Source organism: Ambystoma mexicanum, chromosome 8 (assembly GCF_040938575.1).
Source record: "Ambystoma mexicanum isolate Mex_15411 chromosome 8, UKY_AmexF1_1, whole genome shotgun sequence".
Taxonomy (NCBI): Eukaryota; Metazoa; Chordata; class Amphibia; order Caudata; family Ambystomatidae; genus Ambystoma; species Ambystoma mexicanum.
The window spans coordinates 426,329,602-426,346,643 of NC_090929.1; the positions used below are offsets into that span (position 1 = coordinate 426,329,602).

The following is a 17,042-nucleotide window of genomic DNA, read 5'->3' on the forward strand; positions in this document are numbered from 1 at the left end:
CTGGACCTCTGTGCACTGTATGTTTGACTCGAAGGGTAAGATGTCTGCAGATAGAAAATATGGGATTAAGGAACTGGGTTATTGAATGTCTCTCTCTTCTTCCCTTTCTCTTCTCCTGTAGAACCCCAAAGGTTAACGCTCTCACCTTAGGTAAGTGAACGCCGTGCTCTCCATCTGCCTCGGGGCAGGGTGCTGTAACCAGTTTCTTCACTGGATAAGGGGAGCAGGCCTCTTGACTTCAGAGGACTGCTGTCCGTCGTTTACTGCATGAACGGTAAGTTTCGAGTAATTCTAATGTCTTTAAAGTCTTTAGTAATGATGTTTGTTTTGCAGGGTTCCGGCGATGGCGGATGACGGGCTGAAGTGAGTTGAAGATGGAGCCAGTGTGATGAATAACAGCGCCTGGAAGCACGTAAGTAAGCGCTAGTTGCCTGCTTCACGATGCGCTCCAACTGTCTTTATTTTGCAGGTACAAGTTCGGAGCGGCTGCAGGGTGCCGGAATACCCACTGGGTTAGATGTGGAAAGGAGTAATGGCACGTGAGTATTAAAGTTCCCCAATGTCTTTAAACGCACCTTGTTTTGTTTTTCAGATGTGGGATGCAGCGCCGAAGGCCTCCGAGCGTGCGAAGAGTTGGTAAGCTTTTGTCTTTCAGATGCCGGAATGCAGTGTGAAGACCTCCGGAGCACACGAAGAGTAGGTAAGCCTTTGTCTTTCAGATGCCGGAATGCAGCGCGAGGCGTTGGTGACAGCCGATGGACCAGGTAAGTGAAGAGCTGTCACTGAAGACCGTAATGCTAACCTGTTCTTTCTTGTCTTTATAGGTGTTGCTGAAGACTGGATTCAGGATGGTAAGCCTTTTTCCTTAGGCCCAGGATCAGATGCAGAAGACACGATGAGCGTTCTGCTGCAAAATAACGCAAAGCAAGATTCATCCATCGGGTGTGGTTTAAATAGCCTCCTGTAGTGCTTAGGTGTCTCCTTCCACAGCCACGCCTAGGTAAGAAAAGAGTTCCTGCTTTCCAGAAGAGTTCCAGTGTTCTGAATCTAGGGAGTGGCTCCTGCCCCACCCAACAGGAAAAGTAGTTCCAAACAGAAGAGGATCAGAGGCTCAACTGGCAGGCAAGTAAGCAGCATGGTCTGCTGCAGGTAAGTCCACCCAAGCATTATGAGCCCGGCGCTTCCAGCGCTGGGACTGGGCATATTTATGAGCCTGGTGCCACTGGCGCCAGGACTGGGTCCAAAAGGTCCCAATTAGGACTGGTTGGCACTCGGAACCTGGGTTATGGATCTGCTTCCAAGGGAGTTGGGAAAACCCTGACCTTTTGGAAGCAGAGATCATGACATTCCCCACATGCAACAAACAACTCTTGCATTCTGGTAGGTTCTTGTTCTTTTTCCTTTTCTTTGTACATGATGTCACTGTTGCAACACTTGTGAATGTACAATCTTTTTTGAACCAATGGCATCAACCTTTTTTTGCATGTGTTGATTTCAAAGATTACAGCCTTGATAACGACCAGATTGGTCGAAACACGCGTCGGCCGTTTGACCAATAAACCCTGCATACAGGCAGATGACCCTTGGTTCCATATTCTGATGGGATTGCGTATTTTCTGGAACTGCGCATTCGATATACCTTTTATCTCATTGTTTCTGTATTAGGTTTCCTTGTGCTTCCTAGGGGACGCCAGCAAAAGGTTTCCAACGCAGCTGGTCCACACATTAATAGTGGCATTCACTAGCGCACTGCTACCTTACGACCCCCCCAGGTTTTTCTGCCGATTTATGTGAAGGAGCTTGTCTTGAGGCGAACAAAGGTCAGAGACCTGAAGATCCAACGTCACACCCCACCCCAGAAGGGAGGAGTCCGGTGTGACCATCACCATCGGGGCTGGGTCTTGAAACCCCGCACCCACCGACAGGGTGCCGAGAGACGACCAATATCATCTTGGAGTCCTGATCCACAGCCTGACGCCAAGAACTCCGAAGAGCCATTTGAGTCTGCCTCATCTTGAGTCGAGTAAGAGGTAAAGCCAACACGCATGAGGCCCAGAAGCCTCTGGAACCACCAGGCTGACATGCTCTCCGACTGCGCAAACATCTGACACGTGGCCAACAGATCCGACATTCTGTCCCCGGTCAGGTAAACGCTGCAGTCGATTGTGTTCCCAGGAAAATCAAGTCCTGAGAGACCGTCATGGAAGATTTCGGCCAGTTCACTGACAGCCCGAGGTGGAACAGGAGCAGGAGGAGAGACTGAAGATTGCACGCAGCTTTCCGTGAGCAAGGGCTGCGTAACAGCCAATCGTCCAAATATGGATACCCTGCAGACGAAGATAAGATGCAATCACCGACATCTTCGTAAAGACACGCGGTACAGAGCTGAAGCCAAAAGGAAGCACTCAGAACTGGAAATGCTCCTCTCCCACAGAGAAACGCAGGTATCTCCGGTGTGGATTCCAGATCAGAATATGCATATATACGCATCCTGAAGGTCCACCACGCTGAGCCAATCAACCATCTGTAAAGAGGACTTTATCTGACCAGGCGTGATCATCTTGAATTTCTCTTGGGGGAAGGAAAAGATTGAACTGGGAAAGGTCTAGAATGGTGCACAGGCCAGCCTGGTTTGTTTTGGGCACCGTAAACAGTCTGAGTAGAAGCCCTCCCCTCGTTCCCCTAGGGGAACGTGTTCCACTGCACCGAGATCCAGTAACTTCTGAATCTCGGCCCTGAGGGAGGGCAAACCCGACTGCTGGAAAGGAGGATTGATGGGTGGGGAGAGGGGTGAGGGGGGTGGAAGGGGTAAGCGGAAGCCCGCCCGAGCGACTGACAAGACCCACCGGTCCTCAGTGAGTCTGCCACGCCTCCCAATGAGAAGCAATGCGTCCTCCCACCAGGGACTCATGAGAGCGCAGAGAACCCTCATTTGGCAGATTTTTCGGTGGCAGCACCACCTGAACCTGAGGAGGAGGCTGAGGAGCAGGAGAAAAACCGACTCTGTTACTGCCTCTGGCAGAAAGTTCCCGAAGGGGTATCGACTGCGGGATTTTCGATTTAGAAAACCCCTGAAACCAGAGGAGGGCCGGGGTTGTAACAACGGTCACTGTGTCCTAAAAGGTGGTTTTACCAGGACAGAAAGACTTGGCGGTCTGGGTGCTAGCCTTCGTTTTGGTCAGCTCCACATCCATTGAGGAATGAAAAAGCTCCTTGCCGTCAAACAGCAGGTCCAAAACCTTGTCCTGCACCTCCTTAGAGAATTTAGGGGCATGCAGCCAAGCCTGCCGAGAGGTATCCACTCCCAGCATAAGGCCCCGGGCCGAAGTGTCAACATGATGAGCCGCAGCCTCCAGCAGATCTTGAGCCAGGACCCTGGCATCCGACAATCCCGCCTTGAAGTCCTCAAGCTTTTCAGCGGGGATTAACTCCGACAGACCTTTCCACATTTTACATTTTCATATTCGCCCCCGCCAACACCAGTTCTGCATTGGCTTGACGCAATTGCAGGGCCGAGTTAGCACAAATCTTCCTCCCAAGGGAGTCAAGAAGCTCATCCTCTTTGCCCAGGACCTGAGTAGCCGTCGTAGAAGAGGATGCCACAGGTCTGGACTGCAAAGTGGCTGCAGCCACCACCATGGAGGAGGGGGGGGGGGGGGGACAAGACACTAAGGCCACCTCTTCCGAAGAATGAAGCCTGTAGCGTGCGTCAATTTTCTTATTGACGAAACAGTCCAGAGTGGGTCTCTCCCAGACTCTACGGACCTCAGCCAAAACGTCCTTCTGCAAGAACAAGCTGGTACACTCCGAAGGAGACACGGTGAACGTCCCCAAAAGCACATCCTCCTGCGGAGTGGGTGCCTCAGGAACTGGAACATCCAACAGACATGTCCAGCACCCGGTCGTGAAAGGCTCCTATAGAGCGGGGCTGGTCTTCGCTGTCCTGATCGCCCTGCATGTCATCCGACAGGTCCGGATCAGACTGAACTACATCGGGCACCACAACAGCCTTCTCAACTGGGGACAACGGAGGCAAGGGTGGAAGAGTAGGGGGGGGGGGGGGGGAGGCCCAACAGCGCAGGCAGGCATGGCTCCCTAAACAAGCCTCTAAAGTACTCCTTCATGGAGTCGGAACGCATACGTTTTTGAAACTTTCCGAAAAAGGCGTCCTCCGCCAACAACTGGAGCGGCCGGAGGGGGCCTCTCATGAGGAGGGTAATTCCAGGGATGCAGGGGAGAGGGTTACCAAGAAGGCCCATCCCCAGAGGTGTCCACATAAATCAAGGGTGCCGATGCCTTGTGCGGAAGAGGCATCTGGGCGTTCCAGTCAAACGGGACGAAACGGATGTGTACAAGGAAACCGATGTTGACCTACAGAACCAACCCCTGCACCCAAGGCTGGTGGCGTAGTTGGAAGGGATGCGTCCAAAATGGCTGCTGTGGTCTTGGCAGTAACGGCCGCCATTCTGTCATAACCTGACGTGAAATGCGACACGTGTGGAAGTGAGGCAGGGGTCTTCATTTTAGCCTTAACACAAGGAACCTCGGCCGAGCCGGTACCGTGTGACCTAGGATGTTTTTGTGACATGCTAATAGTCAAACTAGCCTTTGCAGGAAGACCTCGGGACTAAAGGAGGAATTACGGTTCAAAACCTCACTCCTTGCCCCCTCAACAGTTCTGGGGTCACAGCAAGAGCGGGAACGATGAGGAACACCTTTCACCGACAAGGCCTTAACAGGCCTCTCAGAACGGTTGGTCACATTAGCCTCTAAATAGGGGAACTCGGACCAGAGTCCGGTAGAAGCCTCTTCTGCCGGGCCTCAAACACCCGTTTGGTATCAACAAGCCTGGTACTTTTGAGGGAAGCTCCAACCAAGGAGGCCTCGGAGCGAGCTCCGGTACCCCACAACTCAGTAGAACTAGGTCTACAAACAGCCCCCACAGGAGGGGCCCTCAGATTGTAATCCGGTGTCAACAGGCCCCTTACTGAGACCCTCAGAAAACTCAGGTACACTTTAGGCCCAGACGGCACCTCAGGGCAAGCCCCGGTAACAGAGCCCTTGACGCTCCTCCCAGACCAGGAAGGAGTCCCCCAGCCGGGGTGCCCTAAAAAGTAAGGAACTTACCGGGCGTTTCTTCTTCTCATCGATGAAGGATTGAAAATGCATAGGAGGAGTGCGCTGAAACACCTCCTCCCACCGTTCTAACCGATGTTGAAGCACCCGGACCAAAAAGGGAATTGGAATAAAAACACAGGACCCAAACACATCAAAGAGGATGGGGATCCGCCCTAGCGAAGGGTCGCTGACACGAAGAACAATTCAGGAAGTTTAGCTGAAACGGCATAGATGGACTATCATGCGATCGCAAGCGAGAGCCAGAGGAGGAAGAAATTGGAAGAAAAAAACCTTCCGCAGATTCAAGTGCGTCCAGTCTCGAACGAGCAGAGAAAAGTACTGATGGCCGATGCAGAGCCAAGATGGGCGGGGTTACGGTTGTGTGCAGTACCCCACGTAAAAGAGGAAGGACTACAATTTTAGCAACATGTTGATGCTTTTAGAAAGTGCTCCGGTCCCACAGGACGGAGGAATGTCCATAGGTATGGAGGAAAGAGGAAAGGGGACAGGACGTAGGAGTATTACTTTTCTCCTTTGCAAGAGTATAATGTATGTGACATCCAGCCGACGTGTGCAAAAACTGCATGGAATCCTGGATATAATTAAATGGTGAAAACCCAAAAACCTAGCCAATTACATAGTAAAGAAAACTAATGTGTGTTTTGACGTTTAATGAAAGTCCTAATTTTCTGGCGCTATTACTACCCAATTGTATGCCAATGTTTTGATACAACTGTGTTAAAGGTGCTAATTCACCGCCAGATTGGGGAGGGGGGGGCGTATCTACCACCTATGGGACAAAAAGATGCAGTGGGGGTGGCCACATGGGGAACAATACTCAGCCATAGACACACTGTATAAAAAGGACTTCACCGGAAATGGTAGGGGTAAACATACATTGGATGTAAACTTGGTCCAACACATTGCTCTATGATTAGCTAAAAGGAGGGGGGACAGACAAAAATAGCACAATCACAAATACATGTAGTGGGAAATCCCTTGAAGCGGGCTGGATCTGGGAACTTAGTGACCACAACGATAGGGATGTGCAAAGGGGGTGGAGGCTCAATTTACTCGTCATAGCGGAAGACAACGGAACTGGGTGAGGTAACTGCAGGGTGGTCAGCCAAACAAGCCGCCCTGCACAGTAGCGGGGAGGGTGGCTCTGAACCAGTGTGCCGGTCACATGCCCGCCGATAACCATTGGCAGGCGGAAGTGGTGTTCCTGGGAGGACCAGTCAGACAGTATGTTCCTAAGCTCTGACGATGGGGCCAGACCTCAAAGTATCTAGAGTCTGCAAAGGTATTGTGTGACCGCCACCTTTCCCACCAGCTGCAGGCTGTCTTGTGTCCCTTTCTCAATGGTGCTGACAAAGAGTTCAGACGGTCAGCAAAACCGTTGCTTCATTAACAAGATGCTTCATTAACAAGATGTTCCGGAGTGGGTTGTGAATAAAAGGTGGTACCACATGGGGGAGGGGGTGATGAGAAACTATTGAACACTTTAACACTTTCACTAATTAACTATAGAGGGGGAGATTGGTTTGCAATCAAATCCCTTGGAAGCACAGAAAACAAATTAAAACAAAAAAAAAAAAAAAAAATAGATAAATAAATTTAAAAAATCCTCCAACTTGCAAGTGTTGCCCTGACTTATTTCTGGTTATGAAACTGCTGTTCAGTCCATTTAGGAGTCAGCCTCTCGACCAGATCTAATCCACTGTTCTTGATTTGTGCTCACCCAGCTGTAAGAAACAGCTTTGCGCTACATTTTTTTTGAGTATGTGGTCATTATCCACATACGGGCGCGGGTCTGGCGACCGCAGACATGTTCACAGCACATCACTGAGGAGGCCCGGCAGACAGTTTGCGAGATGGGTCAGTTCCCAAGAGCTGTCCCGTGTTTCAGTGCAAGGGCAAGCCTGTGGTGGAGGCTCAGTGCAGAGGAGGCTCGAGAGTATCCATGATGCGGATATAACCATGCAAGAAGACACTGCAAAATAGGTGTATGCTAGCACGAAGGGGGGTGTGGGGAGGGATAGATTGTGTATAGGACGCCTTCTCGAGAGAAGGGAGGATGACCAGCCACAGGAGTGTAGCTATTAGAGAGTGTACCATCCGATAGGGAGTGGGCGCTGGTGTGGGCACCCCTGCGGTAGAGCAACAGGGGTGCGTGGCCAACTCTGAGACAGGAGTGTATAGTTGCATTACTGGGGTAAGAGTAGTGCTGGTTTTTTTCCTCGTAGAGAGGGACATGCATGTGGTAGTTACCGTCATCGAACGGTGAGGGTTTGTGGTGAACGAATCGGCACCCAGCGGCATCTCGGGTAAAACACGATTTTCGCATTATTAACAGCAGGAGTGTGCTGGTGTGGTGCGTGAGTAGACACAGGACACTCTTGCACTAACTTAAGGAATGGTGAGACCGTGGAGAGGGCAGTCAAATACTAACTTCGAGTGAGTGGCCAGGCCTTTGAAGAGGGCCAGTGTAAACGAGGGGCATGGCTAGTTGGGCCTGTGGAGCAGGCCAGAGTAAACCTAGAAGGGTGTGCTTGGGAATCAGGGAGGGGAGGAGAGAACAGAAAGAGGGGAAACACAAAGGAAAAAAAAAAAATGGACAGCCCCTTAAATTGCTCCAGTATCACAATAAAATATTAAAATACAACTTCCAGTGGGCAGAGGAGACTGCAGGGCAGCGTCTCCATGCCTGGCCAGAAGAGGGAACTTTTGACAGTAAAATAGAGAATACATTCTCAGACCTGTTAACAGAACATAAAGGCTCCAAGCTAACAATCAGGCAGAATATATTGGGTCTCTGGAGACTAAAGGACAAATTAAGTGACAGTGGGAGGGGACAGGGGACGAACCGAGCTCACCGCCTCCTCCCTATGGTCGTATTCCACTTTACAACCAGCCACAGGATACACAAACCTGCAGCTGGAAACATTTAAGGGAGATCAGGGGTAAAGCAGAGGGGGAGAAAGGGACAAAGGAGATGGATATGCGGTGCGAAAGAAAATAACTAGCATACATCGAAAAGAACATGTGCCATGTGGATGGGTTCTGCAGTGAAGCATAGCGGGTAATCAAAGAGGGGATGAGGCAGAAGAAAGGGTGACAAGAGGGAATGGGTATCAGAAAGGATAAAATTCAAATTAGATGGGGGAAGAGGAAAAATGAGAGGGGGAGAGGGAGAGGGAGGTCGAGGAAGACCTAGCGTCAGACGAAGGGTTAATGGACACATTTAGTGACAGGGACAGCGACGAATGGCCACCCGACAAACTAAGGAGATGAGGGTGCGGGGGCGGAAGGAGCAGAGACGAGGACAGACAGTTGCGGTAGGGATTGATCCACCTCCCTACGTAGTAGGGTGGGGAAGGTAACAGGGATAGCACAAGCTGTCAGGGAAGGTAGGCCAGGACCAAAAATACAGGTACTGCCATTATTACAGAAAGGACCAGAGGGAGGCCATTATGTGCCCTGGCAAACAATGGACCGGGATAACTAAATATGTAGTTTACCTCTCTCATGGCCGGGCAAAGTGGATAGAGGCACTAGAGAAAAGACAACAGGGGCGACGCTGGTCATAGGGGATATGAAAAGTGCGTTTGCCGCAATCAGGAGAACATGCAGACATTTGGAACAGGCGGGCTACAAAGGAGTGAAATGGAGTTCCATTTAACAATTGTTGAGCACATGTCTGGGAAGTTCTAAGAAGAGTATCCAGACAGCAATATGAACAGGGATAGGGATGACTCCTAAAATGAAAGGAGAAGACTACCGGGCAGAAGTTCAGGATTTATGGACCCAAAGGTCCTAGGACGAATGTATACCATTGTTTTATCACATACTAGTAAAAGGATAGCCAACAGAAGTGCATGCATCCTTAGACAAGATAGTGAGCACAGAAACTAAAGGCTGGCCCGCAATAATACATTACTATTAAAAGGCAGCAGGCAATAGGAAAGCGATAGGCAGGCAGTGGAGAATGCCGCAAGGGCAGAAAATGAGAACAAAATAAGCAGTCTAAATACACTATGGAAGAAGCACAGTTCTTGCCAGACGCTGCTGCTGTGGCACCAGCAGCACAGGTTTCCTGTAGAACAAGCACTGCAACAAAGAGGGTACATGCAGCCACAGTACATGCCACAAAGGGGAATACTATCACAGGGGACCTAAATGCATGGGGGATGCTTCCCCATGGGAAAACGGGTTCTCACCGAGAAAGGGGGGGGGGGGGGGAGGGGTTGCGGTCTCGCTACATATGACAGAACATGGGATACGTAGCACGCATTTGTCCATTTCTGCAGCAAGCACAGGCAAACCAAATCACACAACAGAAAACAATCCAATGGCAGCAGATACAGAGTCCTCCAGTGCAGATACAAGCACAGCAAAGGGGGGGGGGCGAGGAGACTACAGCCGGCTAATGGTCCCAGCGGCGATTGAGCGACTCAGAGTATGTCAGTGGTGCTATGGCAAAATGTGGTAGGAGGGAATCCCTTTCCCTTCCTGCTGAACACACAGCAATAGGGGGGCCCACAGAAAGTCAGAGCGTGTCCAGTCCTATCAGTAACAGACGACGCTGAAGAGGAACCCAAGTTGACAGTGAAAGCAGGACCCAGAGGGTTGATTTCTCAGATACAGGAGCAACCAAACCCATTAGTGAGGGGGATTCCCACTATCTAAAGTCATGGATACGTGGGCGTTACTATACGGAGGGATGCAACATCTCATAGCTCCCTTACTATAATCTAAAACTACACCCATAAACCTATTGGGGAAAGATTTGCTCAGTAAATTGAATGCAACTATATCATTCACAGAGAAAGGGATGTTGTGCTCCATGCCCGGCATTTACTATGCCCGGGTAGCAGCTCTTCTCTTAGCAGACCACGCACAAGACACCTTGCGGGCATAGCTAGTAGATCACAGCAGGTTCCTGCAAGTAGTTGAAGTTCTGCTAGATGGGTCCTGGGCATACAGCAGAAGGTGTTAAGACTGGCTTCAGGATTCCTATTGCGACCATAGGGCCAGAAACCAATGGTGTTACAGTTGGAAGAAGCATTAATAAGCAAGAACATGGCGATTCTGATTCTGTGTGGCACAAATGAGAACATGGCGTGGCAAATAGTACTGTGCATTGCCCCCCACTTTAATTACAGGAGTGTCAGATGAACAACTGTTTGCCAATGACAAGGAGGAAGGAGAGAGAGTGTTGCAGATACCATACCCAGTTCAATTAGTAGACGATATGCCCATTCAACACAGTGAAGAAAAACAAAGACACACAGAAGGGAATCTCAGAGGTGCCAGATTATGGACACCGGGACCTCCCGGTGTAGGGGTACAGAAAGGGATTGGGGCAGTAAAAGCAAAACAAGGGGCCCTGCTGCCCCATGCAAAACAATACCCACTGACTACAGCATAAGATAGAGGGGATGTATTCCACTCTGCACGCATTATGGCAGCAAGGCATAATTCAGACATCAACCTCCACCTGCAACACAGAAATCTCCCCAATAAAGAAATCAAAAGGAGGGTCCCAGTGTTTAATTCAGGATTTGCATCCCCTAAATGAAGTGGTAGAAGCAGAATTTCCTGTGGTCCAAACCCATATACCAGCAAAGGCAAAATACTTCAGTCATTGACTCAAAATACGCCTTTCTCTATACCCTTGCACCCAAATTCAAGATACCTGACCATCTTCATGTATCGCAGAATAAGATTTCAACATACTCGTTTGCCGCAGGGGTATTTTTCGCCCAGTATCTACATTAGAAGAATACAAATGGATCTATGCAAAGGGCAAACCAAGCACGGCAATTCAATATGTAGATGACCTGCTAATGTGCAGTGAGACAGAAGAAGAGTAGAACAGTCAATACACATTTTGTCACTACTCCCAGAAAAAGGCTACAAAGTGTAAATTACAGTATTGTTGCGAAGAGATAGAGTACTTAAGACAAATAAATCTATTGAAGGGTGAATAATGCCCGAAAGAACACAGGCCATTCTTTCAAGCGCTTTCTAGGTTTATGCAATTACCGCAGAGCTTGGGTATTTGATTATGCCGCTTCATAGTCATTGCAGCGACAGCCAAACCATCGAATGCCACACTATAGAAATAAAATGCATTTATTCTTTAATGGGGGTTCCCTCTAACCCCCATTTTTTATTAAACTAAACTCTTTACCGCATTTGATGCTGTTTTTTCGATGCTTTTTTTACCCAATGGTATGGCATTCGACGGTTTGGTTGTCGATGCAATGGCCAGATACCGATTATGCCACATTCACTAAGCTCCGACGGCAGGGCCTTGAAGCGCAGAAAGAAAAAAAAGAAAAAAAGAAAAAAAAAAAAGACAGTAAGTGGACTTCTGACATGAATGAGATTTTTCCAGAACAAAGAGGCACTAGCGCATGCACCACTGTTAGCAACACCAAGTTAGTGGAAGCTTAGATCGAATAACGCAAGGACACTTTACGTGGACAATCGCTTGCAGCTGCAGCGTTCGCAATTAAGATGGCATCATTGATTACCATGGCGTTTCCCGTAGTATTGTACGTGGAACACTCATTTGCTCTTCTTTAGGGAAGCAAAAAGCACATTGACCACCCAAAGGCCATCGAGATAGGAGGTCATACAGACAATCTCAGCAATAGAGCAGTGGGAAACTAAATGGCTGACAGGCAAAAGCAGCAGCATATTTACCAGAGGAAGAAGAAGTGTTGATGTACCCAGAGGAAGAGGAAAGGTTGCTACTGATCACGGAGGAAAGAAGAGCGGGAAGGAAAGTTTCAACATGATCCCCATGGTACACATAATAGAATTACAAAGAGGTGCCAAAAGAGGAAAAAGAATTATGGCTACACAGAGTGCGTTCACCGTCACCAACAGAACGGATTTGGCGGCAGAATAGCACAGGGAAGCATGCAATCGATGTAGCTTCAGAACAGTTGCATTTCCCCACTCATGCGTCCAAAGAGCATAGCAGCAGAGCCGAGCGAGGGATAGTACGTTCCAAACATGCATAAGCAAGTAAATTAGTTTGTGGGAAACTGTATGGTTTGCAAACAGCGAACCATACCACGGCGGGAAGGGCCCTTGCGGTACTTGCATGTCAAATATGTCAACATGCTAGAGAGATGTGCCACCTACAGTTACCGAATAGTAGTTGTCTTGTTTCATGTTGACTTGGGGCGGAACCATGTGCAAAGGATGATGCCATATCTGTAGTGAAGTTTCTAGTGAGGGAAGTATTCCCAAGATGGGGCGTATGAAGAAAAGATCAGATAATGGTCAGTATTCCGCCAATGATCTATTTGAGGAGATTATAGGACTCCTAGGAATTGAACACAAACTTTGCACAGTTTACTGGCCACAGGGATTGTGGAAAGGATAAATGGCTTGCTAAAAGAGCGCTTGGCTAAGTTAACAAATACTGTGTCAAATTTGCCCTTTTTGCCTTCCCCTTGCAATCTTTGCCCTCCGTAACACACAATTTCATGCAGTGTCAAGTGGTGATCCGCAGACGGTAACAGGAAGGAGCATGCATGCGCCTGTCCCTCCTTCACGTCAATTTCAGATGCTAACCCTAGCTAAGAAATCCATGGAAAGGAAATGCTAAACTATCTGACTGAGATGACAAATGTGCTTAGTTGCATTTCCTGCAAGGTCCAGCAATCCACAACCGCACCAACACTGAAGAGTGCGCACAAGCATTTCCACAAACACGTCCACTCTATATGGGGGACAAGGACCACATTCGAAACCGTGAGAAAGTGTTAACTCGGTTTTGTGGTCAGTTTGAAGTAATCTCAACACCCACGGCAGTGAAGATAAAACAGTGTGCATGGATTCATCAAACCGATGTCCAATGTGATACCAGCAGCACATTGGAAAGAGGAGGAGTGACAGGAACTATAACCCAAATTTACATTAACATTTTGTAATATAATAGAAGGCGTTACAGGAAACCCACAATGAAGATGGATCATGGACAAAGTAAAAAGGGGCTGCAATTTATGATAAGTGGGGCAAAAGTTAAAAGTATTATACTGTTCTTCATCTTTGTTTCCGGTCTTCTGCTCTTCTGGTTTTTAGCACATAAGAATAAAGCCCAGCAACTGGTGGTAAGAGGGGAAACACGCACTAAAAGAAGTGCAAGCACACTCAAATGATTAAACACCGCCTGGGAAGGAGTAGATCTGGCCTCGGAAAACATAGGGAAATGGAAAACCTAGGGAAATGGAGAGTGAGGGGGAATTGGGGGGCACCAATGATACTTTCTACATGCGCTCACTGATTCCACACCTCACAGTAAAGCCAAAGCATTTTTTTGCCACAAGAGGCGACAGCAGAAGAGGGAGGGAGGGCGTCTGGCATATCTGGTCTTGTGCCGAACCAGGGGTATGTTCCAGGGACATACGGTAGAAGTATTAGATTGATGAGGGGGAAGAGGTGTACGAGGAGAACTTTATACAACTGGAAAGCATGGCCGAGGAGGAGAAAAATAAGCACATGGATCTGGAATATAACAGAAGGGGAAACCAAGTGGCCGCTGTCCAATAGAATATATTGTAAAACCTCCACAGGTAATGACGTGCCATGGTGCCACACAAGGCCCTTGATGCAAATCCAGGGTTCATGTTACACAACGGGAAAGAGGGATGGCACAGAAAATGCTGGATGTAAGAACATTTGGAACAGTTATATACATGCTTTAACTCGGATAAACAAAAACACACATCCAGAAAACAAAGCCACTGACAATATTCTCTAGGTTTTAGAGCCAACGGAACAATAACTCTGGGAAGGGCTACTGAGTGCAGGAGGATGATAGAGATCGCAGAGTTGCAGAAGGGGGCCGCTGCTGTGATGGTCACTTGATGGGCGTGCAGAACAAAAGCATAAACCCAACTACCAGCAGATTGGAAGGGAATTTGCAAGGCATAAATTCGTTTTCAAAAATTGATTAGCAGATTTTGCTAATTAAAATATTTTTGATTAGCAAATGAACTAATTTGATTAGCAATTTTGTACCAATATTGAATGACACCAGAATTAGTTGTACCCCAAGATATAGAATTAGCAAGAATGCAGAAATGATTTCTATGTACCTCTGAAGTATATCATCAGTGCAATGTCTGTAAAATGTAAAGGTTCGCTGCAAGATATTTTTAGAAATGTTGGGCTAGGCTTACCTCTCAGGGCCGTTCTTATCAAGTGGGAAGGTCCTCTCTGCCTAATCTTCCTCTACACTGCAGACCAATTCCTACAAAATAGGCAAAAAGCAACTCATTTACCAGCTACCCACAACAATGCACACTCACTCTTGGGGGGGGATGGGGGCCCCCCTCGAGAATCGCCAGCCGAACAAATGGCAGCACAGCTACTTGCCAACACCCAGCCCAACAATCGGGGACAGCATTGGGGCCTTTAACCTTTACAAACAAGTGAGGCCTTGAGCCTCTTGGGTGGGGGGGGGGGGGTGGAAATCTAGCAACTGCCTCCATGGTTTCAGTCCGCAAACTGGCCAGTGTAAAAGCTTCCTACCGGCTCTGGCTGCTTGCCTCGTGATAAATAAGGCAGCAAACCTCATGCACCACTGCAGGCTGCTCGGACTGGCCTATATAGGGCAATAGGCCCATGACTCAACCAAGAATGCAAAATGCTTGTGGGCCCATATTTATTGGGTCAAAGTGAGCCACATTTTTGGCCAATGTGGGCCAGTTTGATGAGTTACTGGAGTCCAGTAACTCAAACTGGCCGAATAGTTTTGGCCAGTGTTGCTGAATTAAAATTTACAATTTGCCTCACCTCCACCTTGGGTTATTCAAACAATGTCACAAAAGGAATTAATTCACTATGGAGCACTTTTTCGGTTGGTGCCCGAGACAATTGTATGCCCAGTCCGACTGTGCCCCACTGTTTCCATCAGCAGTGGGGAGGCCAGTGGGCACACATCAGAGTCCCCTCCACGGTTCTATATCTGGTCCTTCACCCTGGCGTCTATTATGTGCTCTTATTTAATGACCTTCACTGTATGACCAGTGGCGTAGCTAGGAGGGGGGCAGTGTCCCTTGTGCCCCCCTACCTAACCCGATGAAAAACAACCAAGGTAAAATGTCCAATTTTGGTACTGCAAAATTCAGGGAAAACTTTGTATTGGTTTTTGGAGTTTACATGTGAATGCCTTTTGTCCAATGCTATTTGGGTGGTTGTGAAAAGGCAATTTAATGAAATATGCATATTTCAATTTGAACCGCAAATTTCTGGTGTCACACCACAACAGAGTTTACCTTTTTGACATGCGGGCAGAGCGCGGTTGTGTGACTCACTGTGGGCAGGGCATAAATCTCAGGAATTTTGATTTTCAAAACGTAGGCAGGTATGGGTGCTGGGTGTTAGAGAGCAGGCGCTCTCTAACACCCAGCATCCGCCGCAATAACGCAGCCTTGTGCTCGTAGAAGAGGCCTTCTACGAGCACAAGGCTGCGTTATTACGGCGGATGCTGGGTGCCGGTGGCTGAGAATATTTTCAGCCACTTACACCCAGCACCCAACAGATACATTCATAAAAAGGGCCCGGCTCCCCCACCCAAACCTCGTTACCGTGGAAGCCAGAGTCGAGTGAGACAGGGGGGCGGAGATCCTCCTCTCACGTGACGCTGTACCCGGGCTAGGCTCACTTCGATACAATGTTTTGAGCCCAGCCCGGGTGATTCTGCCTGCCTCGTCTGCAGTGCACGCTGTGCACAGAGGCAGGCATTTTAAAAGGAACTTTTTTGGTGAAAATCATAGCGCAGTAACGGCGACATGATTATGAGCATAAACATCAAAAGGCCTCAATTATATCGCAATTTGTGATGCCGCTTATATTATACCTTGATTTGTGTCCTGGTGTCTCTTCCTAACGCGACTATTAGTGGTGACCCGTGCAGCAGAATAGATACCCCTCAATGAGCTGTCCACGGCTAAGGAGAAAACTGTTAGGGAGAATTCTCTGTTTAGGCTGAATTTCCTAACCTAGTGAGTCCCCCAGCAGCTTTGCTGGATTTTTGGGGTTTATTTTTTTCTCCTGCCAAGAGTGAGACTTTTACCCTCACTCTTGGACATGATTTGAGTGTGTCTTTGATTCTAGATGTGTTTAATGGGCTATGGGGTCTATTACTCCATAGGGCTTCATGTGTTTTTGTGATGTGTGTTACACAGCACCCTCAGTGCAGTAACACAGGGGTGTCATAGTGACCCCCCAGTATAGACTCTATACCCTGGGACGGACTACTGTCTCCCAAGGCATGTAAATTCACCATTGACTTTACTAGTCTCAAATTCTGAACAGAACCAGTACAAACCATCATATTGTGGACGTACTGGCCGGGGCAATTCGATTGCCCCGGGGTCTGTTAGTCGAGGGGGCACCGTCCCCCCCTGATCGAGTTTTGGCTGGTGGCAGTGGATACTACTTTTTATATTCGACCGCAAATATATCCCTATGGATTTCCCATTGTTCGAGGCTACCAACTTTAATTATTTAATTCCTATAGCCTCGACATACCACCGGTTTATTTATTTAATATTAATTCTCTGGTTGGTATTTCTTGCCAGAACTCGGTTCTAAAATGGCGTTTGTGTTCGCTTCTGTGACTCCAACTCAAGTTGAGCCCTTTGTTCCACTATTTTGGCGGGCTTCTCCACAGAAGCCCTCCAAAGTGGTGCCACTCTGTCTGGGGTACTTAGGAGGGGTGGAGGGGGATTTAGGCACCCTGGACTGAGTTTCCTAGGCAACTCAAGTCGCACTCCGTCCTGATTGGCCCAAGTGGTGTGTTTGAGCGACAGCTAGGCTGAGCGAATGGAGGTTTTCTGCATAAAAGCAGGGCTTTGGGGACTGGAACTTCAGAAGTCGCCATAGGACCTAAG

At 48.5% G+C, this 17,042-nt stretch overlaps 1 protein-coding gene across 2 annotated transcripts in view; it reads right to left on the bottom strand.

Moving 5' to 3' along the window:
• The window catches only part of LOC138472027 (TAR DNA-binding protein 43-like), a 164,421-nt gene that overhangs the window by 90,893 nt on the left and 56,486 nt on the right, over positions 1-17,042 (bottom strand). The window contains exon 2 of one of the 2 annotated variants that reach the window (XM_069609944.1): positions 14,325-14,395. The exons of the other annotated variant lie outside the window; for it this stretch is intronic. The gene's annotated coding sequence lies outside the window, so the exon portion shown is untranslated. The remainder of the gene's footprint in view (positions 1-14,324; positions 14,396-17,042) is intronic. 2 annotated transcript variants of the gene reach the window in all.